Source organism: Vanacampus margaritifer, chromosome 3 (assembly GCF_051991255.1).
Source record: "Vanacampus margaritifer isolate UIUO_Vmar chromosome 3, RoL_Vmar_1.0, whole genome shotgun sequence".
NCBI classification, from domain to species: domain Eukaryota; kingdom Metazoa; phylum Chordata; class Actinopteri; order Syngnathiformes; family Syngnathidae; genus Vanacampus; species Vanacampus margaritifer.
The window spans coordinates 8,246,569-8,268,638 of NC_135434.1; the positions used below are offsets into that span (position 1 = coordinate 8,246,569).

At 41.0% G+C, this 22,070-nt stretch overlaps 1 protein-coding gene across 2 annotated transcripts in view; it reads left to right on the forward strand.

Annotated features, from left to right (window-relative positions):
• The window catches only part of stpg2 (sperm-tail PG-rich repeat containing 2), a 129,583-nt gene extending 110,183 nt beyond the window's left edge, over positions 1–19,400 (forward strand). Inside the window, exon 14 of one of the 2 annotated variants that reach the window (XM_077560915.1) lies at positions 14,015–14,105. The gene's annotated coding sequence lies outside the window, so the exon portion shown is untranslated. Of the gene's footprint in view, positions 1–14,014; positions 14,106–19,259 lie in introns of those variants that run through there. The other variant, XM_077560913.1, reaches the window with a different exon arrangement.
• Positions 19,401–22,070: the final 2,670 nt, after the last annotated feature.

Sequence of the window (22,070 nt, forward strand, 5' to 3'; positions counted from 1 at the left end):
CTCCATAATGCAAATCCACAACATAACTCCACAATGTGACTCCACAATGCGATTCCGCAACTCCCTATCACGACTCTCTAACGAGACTCTGTAACGTGACTCCGTAACACGTCGGTTTTTCACTTCTGTAACGCACATCTGTAACGAGACTCTGCAACGCGACTCCGTAACACAACTCACCAATGCGACTCCACAATGTTACTCCGCAATGTGACTCCGCAATGTGATTCCGCAATGCGACTCCCCATCACGACTCCCTAACGAGACTCTGTAACGTGACTCCATTAGACGTCGGTTTCTCACTTCTGTAACGCACATCTGTAACGCACATCGTTAACGAGACTCTGCAACGCAACTCCGTAACACAACTCACCAATGCGACTCCATAATGTGACTCCACAATGCGATATCGCAATGCGACTCCCTACCACAACTCTCTAACGAGACTCCGTAACGTGACTCCATAACACGTCGGTTTCTCACTTCTGTAATGCACATCGGTAACGAGACTCTGCAACGCAACTCTGCAACGCAACTCCGTAACACAACTCACCAATGCGACTCCACAATGTGACTCCACAATGCGATTCCGCAATGCGACTCCCTATCACGACTCTCTAACGAGACTCCGTAACGTGACTCCATAACGCGTCGGTTTCTCTCTTCTGTAATGCACATCTGTAATGCACATCTTTAATGCACATCTGTAACGAGACTCTGCAATGCAACTCCGTAACACAACTCACCAATGTGACTCCACAATGCGATTCCGCAATGCGACTCCCTATCACGACTCTCTAACGAGACTCTGTAACGTGACTCCATAACACGTCGGTTTCTCACTTCTGTAACACACACCTGTAACGAGACTCTGCAACGCAACTCCGTAACACAACTCACCAATGCGACTCCACAATGTGACTCCACAATGCGATTCCGCAATGCGGCTCCCTATCACGACTCTCTAACGAGACTCCGTAACGTGACTCCATAACACGTCGGTTTCTCTCTTCTGTAACGCACATCTGTAATGCACATCTGTAACGAGACTCTGCAACGCGACTCCGTAACACAACTCACCAATGCGACTCCACAATGTGACTCCACAATGCGATTCCGCAATGCGACTCCCTATCACGACTCTCCAACGAGACTCCGTAACGTGACTCCATAACACGTCGGTTTCTCTCTTCTGTAACGCACATCTGTAATGCACATCTGTAACGAGACTCTGAAACGCAGCTCTGTAACACAACTCACCAATGTGACTCCACAATGCGATTCCGCAATGCGACTCCCTATCACGACTCTCTAACGAGACTCTGTAACGTGACTCCATAACACGTCGGTTTCTCACTTCTGTAACAAGACTCTGCAACGCAACTCCGTAACACAACTCACCAATGCGACTCCATAACGCGACTCTGTAACTCACATGCAACGCAGCTCCGCGACGTGACTCTGCAACACGACTCCGTAACACAACTCCCCAACGCGACTCCCTAACGTGACTCACATAACACAACTGTTTAACGTGAGTCGGTAACATAACTTCTTAATGAGATTTTGATGCTTCAGGATTCAGAACACTCCAGCCAAGTAGTTCCGGTTCCTTAAACGTTTGATCCCTGATGTATGCTGTGCGGCGCTAACATGTAGAACAGGCCTTTTTTCCCCATCTGGGCTTATCTGCCTTTCACACAAACCGTAATGTGGGATATTAAAAGGCGTGACCTTTATGGGTACGGGAATCCTCTTAAGGTGGTCGCTTGCTGACTGTTGACAAGTGTTCTGATCCTCATGAGCAGGCGTCTTATGAGATTAATACCCCTTTTTTATGGCAATAACTTCAAATATAACTGACCTCATTTGTACTTAATGACATGCTTAATTCATCCTGTAGGTTGAGTATTAGCGCTTAACATTCCTAACTCTCACACGTGCAAGAAGTTAACCGCTGTATAAATGAAACCAATAAAGTTTTTACGTGTTTGTGTTAAATCACAGACCCCAAATTCATCACTCCTAAACATTTGACTGACCCCTAATTGCTCAACTTTACCTTTAGTAATCCTAGCAAAAATGATTAACCTTACCCCAAATCATCCCTAATTTAAACCTAAAATTTGCCCCTAATCCGGAGTCACAAAAGAAGAGTTTTTTCAGAACTGGACACGATATTTCCAGTGTCTATGAACACCCACCATACAAAAAAAAACAACATACCGCACTTGATTTCTTCTCAGTAGATGTTTTGTCTTAATTTGTTTGTATATGCAATAATATTCGTACAGTAAATCGCTTTTTAGTGCAGATGCCGACATTTTATGCTTTGTTTTGCTCATGCTGACGATGTAGTATGTAAAGCACTCCGCTTTCCAACAATAAACACAAAGAAAGATGCGTCGCTCGTTATTATATTTTTATGCAAATGTCAGAGGTCCGCTTCTTGCGTGGCGTATACTTCGTCGCCATAGAAACAGCATCTACAGCTGGCCCATCTTTACCACTTTGCACGCCGTTATATGGAATGCTGCGAGTTGTTAAATGTGCTTAATTTACTTCCTATAGTTTTGTGGCCATTTGGAAAATGATCATTTTTATGATGGGATAAATTGTCAGGAAGTTTAAGTCGCGCCGTGTAATTTGTCACTTCATGCATCCCGTGGGTACGAGGATATCAACACGCCGCCATGCTGATGGATTTGTATAATCACACTGTACATCATGTATAGTGCTGCAGGTGTCATGCATTATTCTAATAATGCCGTCAGCCATCGGGGGTGTGAAAATATGAAACTGAGTGAGATTATCAAGATGAGCGCATGAAAGAATGGTAATAAAAAAAGTGCTACCTTGACTTCCGAGTACCCCAGTTTAGGAGTTTTGTGAGTTACAAACCATCGCTTGGTGGATTACGAGCCAGACTTTGAGATACAAGCAGCACAGCCACTCGAGTGACGTACAAAATAAACAAATGGCCTCTTAAAGTCACACACACTTTATCGGTTAGAGGCTAAATTAGTATTTTTTTGGGTGTTAAGGTTTAGACTACTATTCGAACATATTTAATGTATCGGTTTAGGTTTAGTTTGAACAACTGGCATGTAGGATTATAGGATATAGCTTGAGACCTTTATTTACTCTTTATTTTCTTTTTCTTCAGAAAAATAAGACCCATTGGGTGTCCACATTCATGGACAACTTGATTGAGGCAGAATTATTATTTTTATTTAAAAAAAAAATATATATATATATATATATATATATATATATATATATATATATATATATATAACTTTTTTGGGGTAATTTTTTTGTTGTATTTTTATTTTTTTTTTTTATTTTTTTTTTTCATACTACACTGTGCCAATGCTTGAGACCTTGCCACCTCCTTTTTTTTTTTTCCAACTTGGACTTCTTCTTTTGTAAAACACTTACCAAACATGATGCTTCTCTACAAGTCTGCCCTCTGAGAGGCTGGTGATTCAGTAAAGATAATTTTTCTCTCATTCACTCACTCACTCGCACGCGTACACACGCAGCTCTTTCATCTCGTGGCTGACTCATGTTCCATTTTCATAATTTGGTGATGCCATGAATATGCAGCATCGTCTTCCTGTTGACCCGACTGTGATGTCGCAGACGGTATGCAGTAGTTGCACACCTACGCACAAACACAACACAGACAGCAACAACTACAGAGGATTATTCATTTCAAATAAAATCGTTTCTAATATTTGTTTCGTCTCATTTTGCTAAACAGTGTAGGCTAAACAAGTATACCTAATGATTTGGCCAATTAGTGTGCTAAATTGTCAGGAAGTAAAATAAATTAAAAAATAAATAGGGCGTAAATGTCACACAAAATGTGACAACAATTTTGTGTGATGTCATGTGGGACCTGAATCGAGACAGACTGACTAGCTTTCCACGCCGCTACCAGAGGTGCTTAGCCACTAGCTAGCTCACAAGCTAACAGACGTCTAGGGCTCTTCTTGGGCTCGTTCGTGGCATCAGCACATCCCTTTGCTTTGTATTCTAAATTATGAGTGAATTTAAATTACGGCACTGAACTAGTCTTTAAATTGGAGCATCCAGGGAAGATGCTTTTTCGGGGTGTAAGCATAGCTAGCTAGCTAGCTAATTGTGGTTGAAACGGGCTTAGTAATAATGTGAGTTTTAGTGTTTGCGTGAGTGACAGACAGAGTAACAGTGTGTGAGTGAGATGGACAACATTTGAGAGTGTGTGTGAGTAAATTTGTGAATATAATTTCCTGTGCAATACCTTTGTTTGTAAACCTTCGCCAAATTCTACACTAGCGCTTTAAGCTCGGATCAAGCCTCGCAGTCGCTGCTTGTGCGTGTCAGTGTGTCTTTTCGGGATGACACAGCAATTGCGCTCGCTAAATCCCACCCCCAAGCGTGTTTGACCTGGAGGTGCGAGGAAAGAGGAAGGAAGGAGGCAGGCGGGCGGGCGAGCGGGGGGGGGGGGGGGGGCCCGCGGGCGCCGCTCGGCAGGCGGCCTCCGTGCCTGCACCCTCGCTGATAAGTCGGGGTGGAAAGGGGAAGATGAGGGTGGGGAGCACAGAATGTGTGGACTGGATGTCATCAGATCAGTTTTCAAACCACGGGTAATCATTTGCAATACATTTTAATGTCAATTTCCCCAAAAAATTTAAAATAAATAAAAGTGCCCGTACAAAGGCTGGCATGCCAATAAGAGCCATAACTCCTTAGCTTTTGGCCAGTTAAACGCTCAGATATATATGATTGATATATATGATGATATATGACATAAATCTGACTTTCATCCACCAAATGAAAAATACAACTTTAGTCTCAGCTTTTTTTATCCCCCGCCAAAAATATGAACTTGGAACTGTAATCGCATTTGGAGGTACACATGGCAGTTATGTGTGCCTAACATTGTGACGAGCAGCGAGTCGTGGAATCACGCAGTCGTTGCGGCACTCTCGCTGATGAAACGTCTTCATCAGTGGCGCCGCCGCCGATTGAATCGGCAATGAAAAGCTGAGCACAGAAGCAGCGTAATGCTGCTGTAATCTTCCTAATAGAATGGACGGACTCATCCTCTTCATTCCCTGAGCTTGTTGTCATTGTAGGATACACTCAATCACTTTGAGATATTTTGTGGAAATGGAATAAATATATATGAGTTCAGGAAAAAGTCTGATATTCTCAAGTAAAAATGTTTATTATTTTTTCGAGATTTAATTTAAAGAAGTGCATGTTCTCAAAATAAGTGTCTATAATATTAAATTAAAAATTACATTTTCAAGCAAAATAAACCTTTTTTTTTTTTAAGAAAAAGGGTGTGCTGCATATTTTTGAGCAAAACGTGAATGTTTTATTAGGAAAAAAAAATTGGAGAAAAAAATTTGAATATCCTCAAAGAGTGCAAAAAAGTTTTTTTTTTAGAACAAAAAAGTATTTTCATGAAAATAATTTTGAATTTTCAGAAAAAAAGGATATATCAAGAAACATCCCCCCAAATCACAGTTAAAGTGACGTGTGCTTATTATGAAACGAACATTATTTGTAAGTTCATATTCACTCTATCTATAGAATTTACAGCCCTGGACCCCAACTGACCTTGGCTGAGAGGCGGGGTACGCTCTTGTCTCGTCACCAGCCAATCACATAAGTTAATACTTAATATATTGTACTGTAGTGTTGTTGAACAAAGGGGCTGCTTGGAACACCGTGGTAATTCATTAAATGTCACTGGTAGCTGTTTTCAAATGACCTTTTTTTGTGGTTGCGCACGCACGCACACACACACACACACACACACATGCTCGTTCAGATTTTACCATCTCATTACAAAGGCTGCAAACATAGAAGCATTGAAAATAGTTGCTGCTTCACCACCCCAGGCTTCAACATTAATAGAGCTGCGTTCACAAACGCCATTTGAGGCGAGGAGGCAGATTGTGAGCCCAATGAAACAAATTGCCAGGCAGCTGTCGTCAAAAGTTCGCCCGTGGCTTTTGAGCAAACCTTTTACACGCACATCTTTTCTATTTCTTGTTTTCGTTCTTTTTTTCCTTAACATTTCAGCTGTCTGTTTCTGAAGCATCCTCTGATTTGTCATACTTTGCGAAGGCTGACAAGAATGCCGGATTGCAGATGCTCACTTTCTTTCACGTAAACATCCGATCATAAACGTAAGGGATTTTGTCAGCTTCTGTAAATGTTTTTATGGTTACGTCTAACAGAATAACTTTTCTATGATTGAGTCTGGAAAAAACAAAACAAATAACACATATGAGGTAGTATTTCCTAGAGAAAGAATGTGCTGTGGAATTGATTTAAAATACCTACTAATCAAGGAAATCAAATCAAGGAAAAATGTTTTTTTAACCTGGAAAAAGTATAAATAATATAATAATATAAAGTAGATTTCACTTCTGATGGCAGCTTATTACATTTGTGTGCAGCATAACAGCCGTATGTTGCTTCACCGTGTTTGTTTTGAAACCTGGGTTTCGCTAAGGTTTATATTCAATCAGCATTTTTTTTTTTTTCATGTATTCCGGACCCAATAGCAGAATTTTAAACTCTATCTGTAAAAACATTTGTTAAGCACTGTCTTTGCATACAAATGTCATCAATCTTAGTCGGACTGAGCGTCGTTCCGGTGATTCATGTGCGGCGATGACAAATCCATCATCAGTGCCGCAGCGTTGTCACTAATGAACACAAAAGAGTGGCAACATCGCAAACGTCTGCCAGGGTCAGCGCGACTGAAACGTTGAAAGAGACGATCGCTTGTTCAACTCGGCGGGACGCTTCCATCTGTTTCCGTTTTGCCTCTCACTTTGTGTGATCACAGCCCGCCTGTCACTCACGTCTTTTGGAACGACACGCTCCAAAAGTGAGTCAGAATCAACGGATTCACGCGCCGGCTTTAGTGTGACACAAAACAAATGACAGTCGCCGGTATAACAACTCGGGACCAGAACAAGACAATTGAGTCAAGAAAAAGGAATCTTGCTAACATCGGAAAATGTTGCAAGATATATTCACGGCGACTTCTTGAAATGATTGTTCAACTTTGACAAAAATAAAACTATTTTTTTGTTTAAAGCTTTGCAATTCAGTTCTGTATTTGCTGGAAAAAAGTTGGACATTTTTGGATAAGAGTTTTTTTTCTAGAACATTGTGTATATTTTCAAGAAAAAAAGACATATTTTCAAGAAAATGCCAATTTTCAAGAGTCATATTTGACTGCATATTACAAGCAAGAGATAACAGGTTCTGGTTTTGTCAGGGCTCTTTTTTAAGAAACAAATTGTATAATTTCCCGAAAAATGTTTTATTGTTTCGGGGAGTGGGGGGAGGTGTCAAACAAAAATCGGATATTGTCAAGAAAAAGGCACAAGCGTTATATACTGTATATTTGAGAAAGAAGCTAAAAGAACGTTTGCGAGAAAAGGCAAAAAAATAAATCAAGAAATAAAAGACGCATACTTGTGGGCAAAGGTCATTCTTTTTGCTGCATTTATCAAAAGTGTTTACATGCTCTGCTTAGTGTTGCCGCGTCCCCCACGCCCAAATATATCAATGGACCAGCCAAGACCCTCGTTGTGATGTGTTAGCATCAATGCTAATGCTAATGTACAGAACATCCCCGATTTCCCACTCAGTAAGGAGGTGCATGTACATGATGCTATTAGCCTTTAGCAAAGCCTGGTTTAACAATTGGATGTTTATCACACTTCACACCGACAAGTCAAGACCCCTGTTGTGTTATGTTAGCGTGTAATGCTAACAGTGCTTGTGTAAAATGATACTTTGTTTTTTCTAACGTAGGATGTCAAAACACGGATCTGTTAGCGTTTGCTAACTTTTCACTTAGCAATTGGCTGCTTATCAGTACGAACACACTAAGTGCTGCTGCTTTGGTTAGCATCCGAGTTTGAATTTGAGCATCTGAGTCACATAAAGTTTGGGAATCCCTGCTTTTTAATATCAACAGACCAGCCAGGGCGTATGTGGTTTTGTGTTTGCATTCATGCTAAAGTTCAGAGTCAAATTTTTTCACATACTAAAATGATCAATGATGATTTCAAACTGGTATTTGAGGATGATATTTCCTGCTTGATCTGAAGGGAGAGCCCATGTACCAAATAAAAAATTACTTAGTTCTTCTTCTTTACGTATTTTATAGATTATATATGTATAAAAAGAGACCAGAGCAATAACTCTGGACAACGTCAGGCAGGGTTGTCACGGAGATGATTGCTCTCCTCGGCAACACAGGAAGTCGATTCGGGGGAGAAATCTGGCGGTAGATGGCAAAGATTGAGAAACGGACATCATCTTGATGAATTCAGCTTCGTTCGTCACGGAGTCAGTCGGCGTCCAACAATGAGCTATTTGCGGCGACGATCGCAATGGGACCCGTCATCGCTTGCAGGTAAACCCGAGTCGACGTACGCCAGAGTAGCCCGCTAACATTTCTTTGTACCTGCTTGCTAATCTGCGCGTGTCTAACGGAGATACCAGTGAATGCATAATCGCTTGGCGGTGGTGTAAACAGCCGCCCCACTCCCGCCTCATGCTAACTGGGGGATCAAAGCGAATGTTCAATGTCATGCTAAACATGCATCTTATTTGTGCGCGTATGCAAATGAGGCGTAATAACATACGTCAAATCAAAGCAAGCAGGGATCAGCAGTTACAAATGAAAAGACATCACAGACTGCTCGGATCTTTTACTGTGAGGCGTTTGTGTGAAAGCCATACCAAAGGGATTATCATTTGAAACCCTGACCCTGGTTTGAAACCCTAACTTTTGCCTCAAAGTCTAACACTGGCTTGAACCCTCATTTGAAAGCCAATGCTTAAAATCTTAATCCTGGTTTGAAAAGCGAACCTAGTAATCAAATTCTCATTTGAATCCTAATCTTGTCATGGAACCCGACTTTTAAACCCTAACCCTGTCTTGGAACCCTTAAGGAAACTCACCCTGGTTTGAAACCCTAACTCAGGTTTGAAAATTTATTTTAAAGCACAACTTGAAACCTTCACGATTTCAGAAATTCATGTCAATGTAAAGTATTACTTAGAAAGATTTGTTTTATCTTATTTTATTTTTTTTAAAATCTTATACTCGTTTATGTCTTATGTCTGTTCCAGTCGCTGAGACAAATTCCTAGTAATGTGAAATTGTGTTCACTTACATGGCAATAAAACCGATTCTGATTCATTAAACCCTAATTTGAAACCCTAACCATCACATGAAACTCTAATCTTTGCTTGAAACCCAAACTCAGTGTTGAAACCCTTTCTAGAAACCAGCGTTTAAAAACCCTAACATTTGTTTGAAACCTTAATTTAACTGGATTAAAGCCCTACTCTCAAATCCTAACCCTGACCTAAACTCTGGTTTCTACTCTGATGCCAAACCGTAAGGTTTCAAATCACAGTTTCAAACCCTAATTTGAGATCCCAATATTGTATTTAAAGCCTTATCCTGTCTTAAAAGCCCTATTTCAAACCCCAATTTCATATTTTCATGAAACCTGAACCCTCAGATTTGAAACCTTAATTTGAAACAGTTTTTGAAAACCCTAACCATGGCTTGAAACCATAATTTGAAACCCTAACCTTTGCTTAAAACCCTCACCCTGGCTTTAAGGCCTACACTAAAACCCTTACTTGATACTCTTAAAACCTTTATTTTTGCTTGAACCCATAACCCTGTCTTTAGACATTAACATAAAAACCTAACCCAAAGCCAGTCTTGATACCTCACCTTGAAGCCCAAACCCCATTTTGGCACCTGACTTGAAACCTCAATTTTAAACCCTAAATCTGGTCTTAAATGTCTAATTTGAAATCCAAAGATTCTCTGTAACGCCTAAACCAGGGCTAAAACTCTCAACAGTTTAAATTGAAACCCTGACTTGACCCACGACTGGTTTTCAGGGTGCCCACCACGTGTGTGTGTGTGTGTGTGTGTGTGTGTGTGTGTGTGTGTGTGTGTGTGTGTGTGTGGCAAAGCAGAGGAGGGAGAAAGTGTGCTGACGTAACGCGCAATCATTACGCCGGCCAGCCAAGCCCTCTCGAAGATCTTAAACGCACGTCAGTGAAGCTGCGACAAGACAACATCTTCATCAACTATTTATTTATTCAGCGACTTGAAGGTCACGCCGCGCTGCCTCCTCCTCAGCTGAAACTTTTTAATTGTTAATCCAGACAGATGACAACATGACTACAGGCCTTCAGTATATCCATTCGGCCTCTCGGCTGCACTATACTTATTCAGTCAACATCTAGCCAATCATTTATCAATTTGGGCATCCATTTATACGTTTGTTAGTTGTGCATCCAAGGTATCCACCAAAGGTCCCTCGCCTTTTAAATTCCCCAATTTACAAGTTATAATGGGAAAAATGGAGCAATTAAGGTACCGTAATGCCCTTGTTATGTGGGAAAGGAGAGAGCCACAGTCGCTGATGCACTTTCAGCTATTAAGTGAATGGGGCAAGCAGTCAAACACACAACTCGCAAGGGGAGCTGCTGTAGGCCACAGCACATGCCCAGGCGCTCACACGCAGACTAACTGCGGAACCCAAATCCAGCTCTTAACATCCTTCACGAGGCCACGCCCCTTAGAGGCACTAGTCCAACCAGGGGAGTACAGAGAGGTGAGGCAGTGGGGACGTTTGAGGGGCTGAACCACAGCCACACATTTATTCATTCATTCATTCATCTGCATTTGTTCTTTCATTCCATCAGTCGCTGCATGTGTACATTCATTGTTTTCATCTTCATTGTCTTCATCGTGTAAACATTGATTTACCACTGGGCATGAATTAATTAGTTAATTCATTCATTCAATAATTCATGTGTTTAGTTGTTCTTCATCCATCAATCCCTGACCCTGTCCTTTCATTCATGTGTTCATATCTGCATGTGTTCATGTCTTCATCATGTAATCATTCATTTACCACTGGGTGTGAATTATTGCATTCATTCATGTGCTTATTTGTTCTTTTATCCATTAATCTCTGCCCATGTTCATTCGTTCATGTGTTCATCTCTGCATGTGTTCATATCTTCTTCATGTAATCACTCATTTATTTACCAAAGTGCATGCATGCATTCATTCATGTTTTTTTGGTTTTCATCCATTTAATCTCTGCCTATGTTCATTCATTCATGTGTTCATATCTGCATGTGTTCATGTCTTCATCATGTAATCATTCATTTACCACTGGGTGTGAATTATTGCATTCATTCATGTGCTTATTTGTTCTTTTATCCATTAATGTCTGCCTATGTTCATTCATGTGTTCATCTCTGCATGTGTTCAAATCTTCATCATGTAATCACTCATTTATTTACCAAAGTGCATGCATGCATTCATTCATGTTCTTTGGGTTTTCATCCATTTAATCTGTGCCTATGTTCATTCATTCATGTGTTCATATCTGCATGTGTTCATGTCTTCATCATGTAATCATTCATTTACCACTGGGTGTGAATTATTGCATTCATTCATGTGCTTATTTGTTCTTTTATCCATTAATGTCTGCCTATGTTCATTCATGTGTTCATCTCGGCATGTGTTCAAATCTTCATCATGTGAAACACTCACTTATTTACCAAAGTGCATGCACACATTCATTCATGTTTTTTGGTTTTCATCCATTAATATCTGCCTATGTTCATTCATTCATGTGTTCATATCTGCATGTGTTCATGTCTTCATCATGTAATCATTCATTTACCACTGGGTGTGAATTATTGCATTCATTCATGTGCTTATTTGTTCTTTTATCTATTAATCTCTGCCCATGTTCATTCATTCATGTGTTCATCTCTGCATGTGTTCATATCTTCTTCATGTAATCACTCATTTATTTACCAAAGTGCATGCATGCATTCATTCATGTTTTTTTGGTTTTCATCCATTTAATCTCTGCCTATGTTCATTCATTCATGTGTTCATCTCTGCATGTGTTCAAATCTTCATCATGTAATAACTAATTTATTTGCCAAAGTGCATGCACGCATTCATTCATGTTGTTTGTTTTTCATCCATTAATATCTGCTTATGTTCATTCATTCATGTGTCCATCTCTGCATGTGTTCAAATCTTCATCATGTAATCACTCACTTATTTACCACAGTGCATGCATTCATTAATTCATGTTTTTTGGGGTTTTCATCCATCAAACCCTGTGCATGCCCATTCACGTGTTCATCATGCAATCATTCATTCACCACTGGGCATGAATTCATTCATTCATCTGCTTGTGTCCATGTTTATCCATCATTCATTGATGCCTGCACATTCAATTATCCTGTCATCTGTTTTTGTGCATGTGTCAATTAACTCACGTGTGTGACTCATTAATTCATCCACGTGCAACTATCCACACATCCATTCAATGATTAATTATAAATGTTCACTCAGTCATTCGGGTATTCATTCATTAACCCATGTATCAATTGTTTGATTTTAGCATAAAGGCATCAGCTAATTAGATTTAATTGTGCATGCTTTATTTATTATTATTATTTTTTTAAATGACACATTGTGTTTGAACCCCTCAGAAGAGGCCAATGCAAAATGCCATTGGAGCACATGCGGCAGCTCAGAGGTGAAAAGTGACGGAAAAAGGGACAAAGTGTGTTGTCTTTCCCACCCCCCGTCACTGTGTAATGTCAAGCTGGGTGTCGGGAGTGGTCGCCGAATGTCACTCGGCGTCATTCCTCTGGAGGGACACAAGGACACTGACTGTCAGCAGTCAATGACCGCCACCACAATCTTCATGGTCTTCCATTTGTGCTTCTCTGTGTGTAATTCGCAACGTGCGTGTGAGTGCGTGTGAGCGTGCGCACGTGCATGTGGATGTCTCCGAGTCATGACAGTCAACGCGTGCGACTGTCGCACACTGACAGTTGCGAGCGCTCCCTGAGGACACACACACGATGTAGAACCATTGCCACACCCTCCACTATTAACTGTGAGCTTCATTCATTCATGATCTGATTTATTATTAATACCACTTGGAACGGTTCCTTTTTAGTGGTGCAACAGATCACAAAAATCACGGTTCGGATCGGATCAGGGATTTGAGTCGCCGACCGGATCGTTTTTCGCATTAGAAAAAAAAAATAAAATACTTTGTCTTCATTTATTTTGTAAAACACAAAAAAAACAAAGTCTAATATTAGCCCTTGAGGAAGTTCTATTTATTTATTTATTTAACAATTATGAAAAGACCTCAAAGTGCAATTTAAGGCAAATTCCCTTCCTTTAAACATGGAGAGTGAATTACAAAGTAGCCTTGGTCCAGAATATTGAAAAATAATTAAAGTAAGCCAGGTAGAGTACCAGCTGTCAAACTTACTTACAGCTATCAACCAGACACTCGTTGGTAATGCTAACAGTTAGCCGCTTGCCACTTACGTCGGCGACTTCTGCCGTATCATACATTGACGATTAATCAGCGGTTTCTTAGCGTCCTAAATTAGCGATTGAATATGAGTTCGGGATTGCGCTCTGTTGATGTCGGTCGCAACTACAATGTTGATCAAAACTTCGATAAAGAAAGCCTAAAAGGAAAGTCAAGCTAGCCAACACTGCCAACTTCAAAGTCAAAGTCTACTAAGGCTATTTTCATTGCCGTCAATGTATTGCTGTATTTGGTCAACTTTATTTTGAAGTCAGGTTTAGTGTGATACTCATTTAACCAATTGATGGAAAATTTGTTGGAAATGTCTATCAAACTAGGACCAACAACGACAACAACAACAACAACAAAATATAGGACCTCTGCTCAGAATTGAACAAGAAGTCAGCCATTTTGGGTGAATATTACTTTGACAACATCCGACTTGGAGACTCAATTGTGTTCGATTTTGAAGATCATTTCTCGTATTTAACGTGCGCAAGAGCCTGTTGATCGCTTCTGGCAGCTTGAATTATATTTTATTTCATTTTCATCCTTTTTTTTCCCGTAACCAGGCATCCCGGCCATGCTCCTTGGACTGGCATTAAAACCTGATTATTTATCACCATGATCGGTCTGGTTTTCAAATCAAATTGAGCCTCTTGATCATCAGACAGTCAAAGAAAAATAATTGCTTGCATCTTGTATAATGGATTTCACATTTTGAAATACAATTGGTTCCTACTTTTCTGATGAAAAGGTTTGAACAACTCTGCGTGTGTGAGTCTTTGTGTTTGTCTGTAAAATATTCAGTCTTGGGGAATGAATTATAGAGTCGCGCAATCTCCCGACTTGCTCTTTAAGAAGGAGTCTAAAAAGAAAACTTAAACCTCCTCTTCTCTGCCACCATCTGTTAGCGTGCACCCGCACCCACACTCCCTGCGCCCTTCGCAATCTGCTCACACACACATACACGTACATTTATGAATAACTATGTAACACCAAAAAAACACAAAAAAAAACCCCCACAAAAACAACACTGGAAGCACAGTTTTCTAAAATTGCTTACTCAGGTAGCTTTTAATCATTGTTTATTTTTGGGTCACAAACACACCCCTTCCCTTACAAAACTCAGTAGTTTTGCAAATCGTAATTCGATGGCTAATTAAGCCACCTGACTATGATCCATATGCCTCGGTAAGACAGTTAAAGGGTCGCGGGGGTTCGGGCACTCGGCGGGGTACACCCTGAACCGGTTGCCGGGGCACACTAGACAAACAACCATCCACACTCACAATCACACGTAGGGACAATCCAGAGTGGCCAATTAAGCTGCCATGCATGTCTTTGGAATGTGGGACGAAACCGGAGTACCCGGAGAAAACCCCCGCAGGCACGGGCAGAGCATACAAACTCCACCCAGGAAGGCCGAAGCCTTTGACTTGACACAGTTAAAATTATAAACATTTTGTTGAAAATCCAATGCTGTCAACAGTTTGTTAATACAAAGTAAGGTTGATCTCAATTTCCCTGAATGGGGGAAGTCATATATGTTAGCTATATGTTTAGCTTTGCACTTTTAATAACGAGAGGGTTGGGACGTCCTAGGTTTGCTCTGGAGCTCGGCGACGTAAGTCAACTATACCACTGCGCCTCGACGAAATCAACAGGTCTAGCAACTCGTGTTTTGCTCAAACGTTCACCCCTGCAGACACGCGACAAGCTCTTCTTCCTCCTTCCAGTTGCCCCGCCCCCCTGACTCAATCATCCAATAACAATCAACTCACCATCCAGAAAGTAAAAATCCTACCAAAGTTTGGCTCCCGGAGCTCATTTACCTTCCTGTCGAGTAGGTGCACCTGTGACTAAAGCCAAACAGTTGGCAGGGTTTTTACTTTCTAGACCCGGATTCTCCTCAGACAGTTCCGTCTTATAAAAGTCTTGCAACAATCCAGGTAACACAAGTGCAGGTTTTCAGCAACATCAGCCTCCATTGGCAAATATTTCTTTGATGTTTGGTTTGTTTTGTTCCCAGCCTGAGGGTCTGAACATCTCTGGTAGGATGCTTTGGTGGACGGTCTCTGTGGCAGAAAACCGAATTACCCTGGGATCCAGTGTATTCTCGCCTTGGGTAATTTATTTAAATCTACAAATATTTTCAGTATGCTTCACGTTTTCATTCATCTGCCTCAAATAAGTTGGACTGATCCAATGAGATTCATACATGGAATCAATATTTTTTTTTCAGAATAGGAAAAAGGAGGCATTTCAATTATTTCCCCATGTGCATGACCATTACCTTACCAAGACATTACCGAGCATTTACATTTGCAAGTATAAAGCAAAGAAGGTGTTCCGGGTAGGCGTTTTGACAGCTTTATTCATTCTTCTCTGAGAGCCCTCCGGGGAAATACAACCCTCGACTGATATGCATCGGCGAGTTCCCTCATATGCAAGACGCTCGCGATGAGAGAACGCTTGGCAGGGGCCACGGGGCATCGGCCCACCCTGCCAGAATCAATGACATGTTGGTGGAGTCGAGGCGGTGGCAGCCTGTCAGTATTCATGTGAGACCAGCACACAATGCGGACTTTGGATTCTTCCAGACAATTAGACAAAAACATTTTGTTTGTCTTGAGTGTTACACTTAAAGAACGTTGCAATTTGGAACGTCAGCACCGATTTTCAAGAAATATAAGGCGCCGCCATTAAAACGAGAATCCTAACACTATCATAAGTCTGGGAGAAAACGGATGAATCAAATGACCTATTAGCTGTTTTGGCGTTGATGTGTATCTTTTTGTGGTTTCTGAGGTTCAGGGTTCGAATATCCAAAGTCCACGTTGTACATCTCTTCTCAAAGTCAACTAGGATAGGCTGCAGATCGTCAGTTCCCCACCTTTTGCCTATTTTTTTTTAATGTTGTGTGACGCAAAGCCTCGCAAAAAATACACAGAATGAGAAGGACCATCTGCGCTGAGTCCGATCGCCGGATGTAAACCTGCTACAGTCCGTGCTTAGTTTTGTATTTTTACGAGGCTTTGCATCATAAAGTCCTCGCCGAAAAGTGGGCATCGTCATTGACGGGAATTGACGAATGATCAAATGGAACGGTTGGATGGACATGTTATCTGGATGGATGGACACATGATCTATTTAAAGGAAGTTATTTCCATGACTTCTTGCGATGGAGTGATTGAAAAGCAAAGTGAGCAACGGCTTGTTTGTATCCCTTTCCCGCCGGCTGGCTTCACGGTTTCACTTGTTTCTCTGGGTGGCCTCTTACCTCTCTTTCCACTCGCTCTCCTCATTTGTTTGGCTTTGATGCAGCGGCATTAGTATTCCCCGTGTGCTTATTGTCGAGTGGCGACTGGTGAGACGAGCGGATGGACGGCGGGGGGGGGGGGGGGGGGGTGCAATTTGTAAAGCGTATAAACTGGAAATGGAAAGTTGACGTACGCCGTGTTCAAATCACGGGATCCGAGGGATCACCTTCTCACACCTCGCGGCCATTAGATGCCAGGTTTGATTTGCAAAAATACCGGCTATTGTCAGCGGAAGCATTTAATATTGATGACATGGCGCAGGCCCCTGAGGTGGCGAGTCAATATCCGCGCGCGTGCCAGTGTCAGAACGTATGGATGTTCCTTTTTAGCTTTTTTAACCTCACTTTCTACTTCTTCCCCGTATATGTCCTTGTCTTTAAAACAACCTTTGACTGAAAATCACAGAAAACTGGTGGAGTACAGTTTAGTCCAGTCTGGCTCAATCTGTGTCATATCGCCAAGGCTGGCCTGACCTTCACTTTAGATCAGACGATGCCCCCGAGGAAGACCTGACACTCTCTGGTGTGCACATGAAGACACATTTTTAAGTACAATTTAGCCTCCAAAACAAGTCACGGATGGACTTGCCCAAGCTTAAAGATTAGAGTTAGTGAGTAATGGTTGAGGGTTATAGTTATGGGTTTAGAATGGAATGAGTTTGGATTTTTGTTTTATGATAGAGGTAAAGGTTTTGGGTTAGTGGGTAGTAGGATTATGGTTAATGGATTGGGTTATGGGTAGTGGATTAAGAATTGTAGGGTGATGGTTACGGTTAGATTAGGGTAGTGGTTAGAGTAAATGTTGTGTTTAAAATGAGGGTTGGGTTTAGGACTTGGTTCTAGACTTTGGGACTACTCAAAATGTCATCATCCATCACAATGTAAATGGTATGCCAACAATCCAAGAAGGCAGTAAAGAATACAAAATATATACAGACGCTCCCCAACTTACGAACGAGTTACATTCCGAGCGATCGTTCGTAAGGTGAATTTGTTCGTAAGTTGCTTCAGTGCTATATTTTGTATTATAATTTATGTTTAAAGAGAATACGTACAGTATGTACATGTACGTAATAAGATAAATAAAATGAAGTTTAACTTACTTTTGGAAGATGTACTCGATGCTTAAGGATTTGATGGAGGAGGAGGAAGAGGAGGATTTTATATCATGAGAGGTTCTTCGTCGTCGCTGGAATGGGCTTCAAAAGTTACTTCCTCCTCCGTAACTTCAAGAAGTTGAGGGTCGCGGAGAAGAAGATGAGGGTTGATGAGTATCTTCCTTGGAGGATTTACTAGAAACTGGCCGAAAGGAGCGATCTAACGACGATTGCACAGTTTTCTTCTTTTTTCATCATAAATGATGCGGTAGCACTGTATGGCATCATTCAATTGATTTGCAACCTTTGTGCAACGTTCAATATTTGGGTCTTGCTGCTCGAAGAGTGCGATGGCTTCTTCATGGGGACAGGCGTTTCTTCCTCCTCCTCCTCGACACGTTGCTGAGCCTCCAATGCTGGGTGAGCTCTCACAGCGCCAAGCGTCGGTATTAGCGGCGGAAAGAAGCACTACAGTACTCGGAAAAAGGCGCGCAATACAAAATCTAACTTACAGCATCTCTTTCCGAACATTTTTTGACATGCGCGCAGACATGTTCGTATGTACCGTTGTTCGTAACTCGAATGTTCGTAAGTAGGGGAGCGTCTGTATGTATATGTTGTCTATAACTTTACTACTCCCACATTCTTGAGTATCTGAGCAAAGCCACGCCCCTCACTGCTCTGCCACGCACTGTAAACAAGCCAACGTTAGCCATGGTTGATACATCGGAAGCAAGGTTCGTAAAACTCCTCCCACTGTGTATTTTCCGTCACAGCTTCAACAAAGGTCCTGAAGCTCAAGGTAACAGGTTAGCATGAGGCGAAGTGTGCTCGCAAACTACATGTGGTTTCTTTAAGTCATACCGGAGGGACTAGATGGGGCCAGAGGCAGATTTCATTTCACTAATAAGATTTATACTGACAGTTTTCACAAATGTTTTGGGTGTAAACATTTTAAGGGAATATAATTGGTCAAATAAAGAAAATTCAATTCGTTTAATTCATGAAATTAAATGAAAATTGCCCAGACAATCGCTTTGTCCAGTCCACATGTGCTGAATGATGAAGAAAACGTCAATTAGTGCTGCAATGCGCCCGCTTAAAACTTGAATCATTCCATCGGTTTACATTAGAATTGACTGTCAGATTATTTTGCCGGTCTTCAAAGCGCCAAATAGATTCCGTCAATAATAAATGTCGAGCGTGCTTAGAAGCTCCTTATTGTCCCCGGTGCGGCGCATTAAAATTCCACGTCTCTCTTTTGGATTTGAAAGCGTCTTGTCACTCTATTACCCTGCATTTCCTCTGCCAGTTGAGATGTGCTTGAAAGGTTCTTTTTGGAATAGTTGTGTAGACTCTAAATATCTTTCTTTTTTTTTCCCCTCCATTGATTTTTAGGCTGGTGGAAGACAACATGGGATGAATGGTTGATGATCCTCCAAAATCAGCATTCATATCACTGTGACAACCCCAAGTCAAGCAAACGACAAGTAAACATTGCGATCTTTGAGGATTTGAAATAAATATGGATGAATATCTATTGGATTTGTAAAAACAAGTTTAAAAAACATGTTTTCAAGATTAGAGACCCTCATTCTGAATGCATGAATGAATGGGAGATTATGCCAATGGCAAATTGATTTATGTGTGCTGTCTGGGGTTTTTTTTTTTTTTTTTTTTTGGACCAAATGAGATATTTTAGGGCTAGTTTGAGGCCAAATAAATCAACATTTGGGGCTTTCCTCTATTAAGTGGTCATGGCTCACAAAAATGTACTCAGTAATGTGCACTAGCCTTTTTGTGTGTGTGTGTGTGTGTGGGGGGGGGGGGGGGGGGGGGCTACAAAACTCAAAGCCTGTTTAACCAGCATGACGATGATGAGTTAATCCACAAAAGTCTCAAGGTCACATGCCTAATAAGGGCGCAGGAAGTCTGTCGCTGGTTCCAAGTCGCCATTTTAGGGTTATTTCATTTATTTATTTTTTTTAAAGCTGACTTGTTGAGTGATGTTTTGTTATTGCGACCAATTTCGAAGCATATCTAGTCTAGTATACACTAGACAGATAGGTAGCACTAAATCGTGAAGAATATCCAGCGCTCGAGTCTACACACCAGGCTGCGCGAGGTTGCGCAATTTCTATTGTGCATATATATATATATATGCGGGTTACTGAAGTCTAACCAGACACAAATACAAGATTGATGATTTCAATCGTGCATATTTAAAACCCACATGCCTAGATCAATCATTTGATTTCAGATTCAGCAATTTTATGACTCCTCCACCTAATTATTTAAAAAAAACAAAAAACAATCTATAATAGTAAATAAGTAAAGCTATGCTAAATTAATATAGAATAGAGTTGAAGACGGAGTGCTTCTGTCTCATGAAGAATATATTGTCAGCGTTGCTTGGAAACACACATGTCGTTTGAGATTTTGGATCTCCAAGGTTCTTGCTGTAAAATTGAGTAGAGCAGATGAAAAAATTTATATTTCACACTGTAGTACGTGCTAAATGACATGAAACTAAACTGCATGGCCTTTATATTGATGTCCACATAATCTATTGCAAATGAATGAAATGGAAAAAAAGATCATAGTTAAATGTTGTATTTAAGTGAGCTAAAATGTAAAAAAATGAATGAAAAATACACTCATGCACATTTTGGGGTGCATTTACTCATGATTGACGTCTGCCAAACTGGCTTCAAAAGATGTCGTCGTCCCACTCGCACCTCAAGCTGGAGTTTTATGTTTCATGGCAGATCATTCAAATTTGCAGACATAAATTCTGCATATATGCACAATCAAAATGATGATCTCGGAACGTGTTATGCCTCAACAAATTGTATTCCGAGGCCAAACGTGTGCCTACCATGTAAAAATGAGTACAGGTTGTCAGTTCTGCATTGTTACTAAACGTTCACAGGAAAGTACCTGTTCACCCGATTAGCAGCCTTTAGCTAGAGGCTAAAGCTATGGCAACCAAGATCTTAATAAAAATAAATAAATAAAACATAAACAGCATAAAAACACTACATTTCTCTTCCTGGAACAACAAACGCAAAAGATAGTCACGGTAATTAGCTTCTAACAGCGATGGTGCTTTTACCGAGACTAACAAACAGGAACAAGATAGTCGAGGCTTTCATATTTTGTGCTCTTTGTGCCGCTCTTGAAGGAGCGAGCCGAGCATCTCGTCTGACAAGCAGGCTGTTTTTCTTCTTCCCTATCGGAGGAACCAGACCTTTCTTCTCCTTTTACACACACGCACACACATCAGGCTTGCCAGGGAAAGGGAAGGGGGGGGGGGGGGTGGGGGGGGTTCTAAATAAAAGACACGGTATTGCATATAAACTCTAGCGAGACGGACTAATATTAGTTTAGTGGCGAATGTGCGCCTGTGTGGGAACGATATCTCTCACTTTATCACGCTCCCCCCTTCCTGTGAAAGCACTACCCCCCCCCCCCGCCCCCCCTTCTTAGACTGATAACTTCCCAGTCTGGACTTCTGCTATCAGCGTGCGTTCATGTGTGTTTGAATGCACGCAGTCAGGCTAAAGTGACTCCCTAATAAATCTGATCTGTGTTTGATTAACAGCGGGAATATCAACTGGAGACGCGCACACACTCACTCAGAACAGTGGTGGGCAGATCCATTCAAATAGTGATAAAATTGATACCCGCGTTAGTGTAGCTATCAGTGGTGTGCAAAGATTTGTGATTCGTTTAATAACAAGTAGTGTGTGTATCAATACTTGCATCATGAAATTACTAAATCATTAAATGTTTTCACGATGTGATTTTTATGATTTTTTGCTAAAGAATCAGTTGTATGGATGCCAGTGTCGGTACAATAGTATCGGCGGTTTGGTAGATGCCTGAACAACTCCTCATATACAATACTTTATAAGGCTAATGCTAATGCTAGCACACAGAGCACCATAGACGAGCTAACACATAGCATCCATTTTGTGGTGTTATAACTTATAACCCTTTAAGCAACAGATATTTGAACACAAAAGGTGGATATGTAGACACATAGGCATTTTTTTTTTTTTTTAATATTTATCTTATGTGGAAAAGCTACTAATATTGCTGATGTTTACTGAAGAGCTATGACTGTTGATAAGGCTTATATGAACCCCAGGCAATGCCCTCAAACCATAAGAAACAGAAAAGTCTTCATCGAATTGAAGCGGCAAT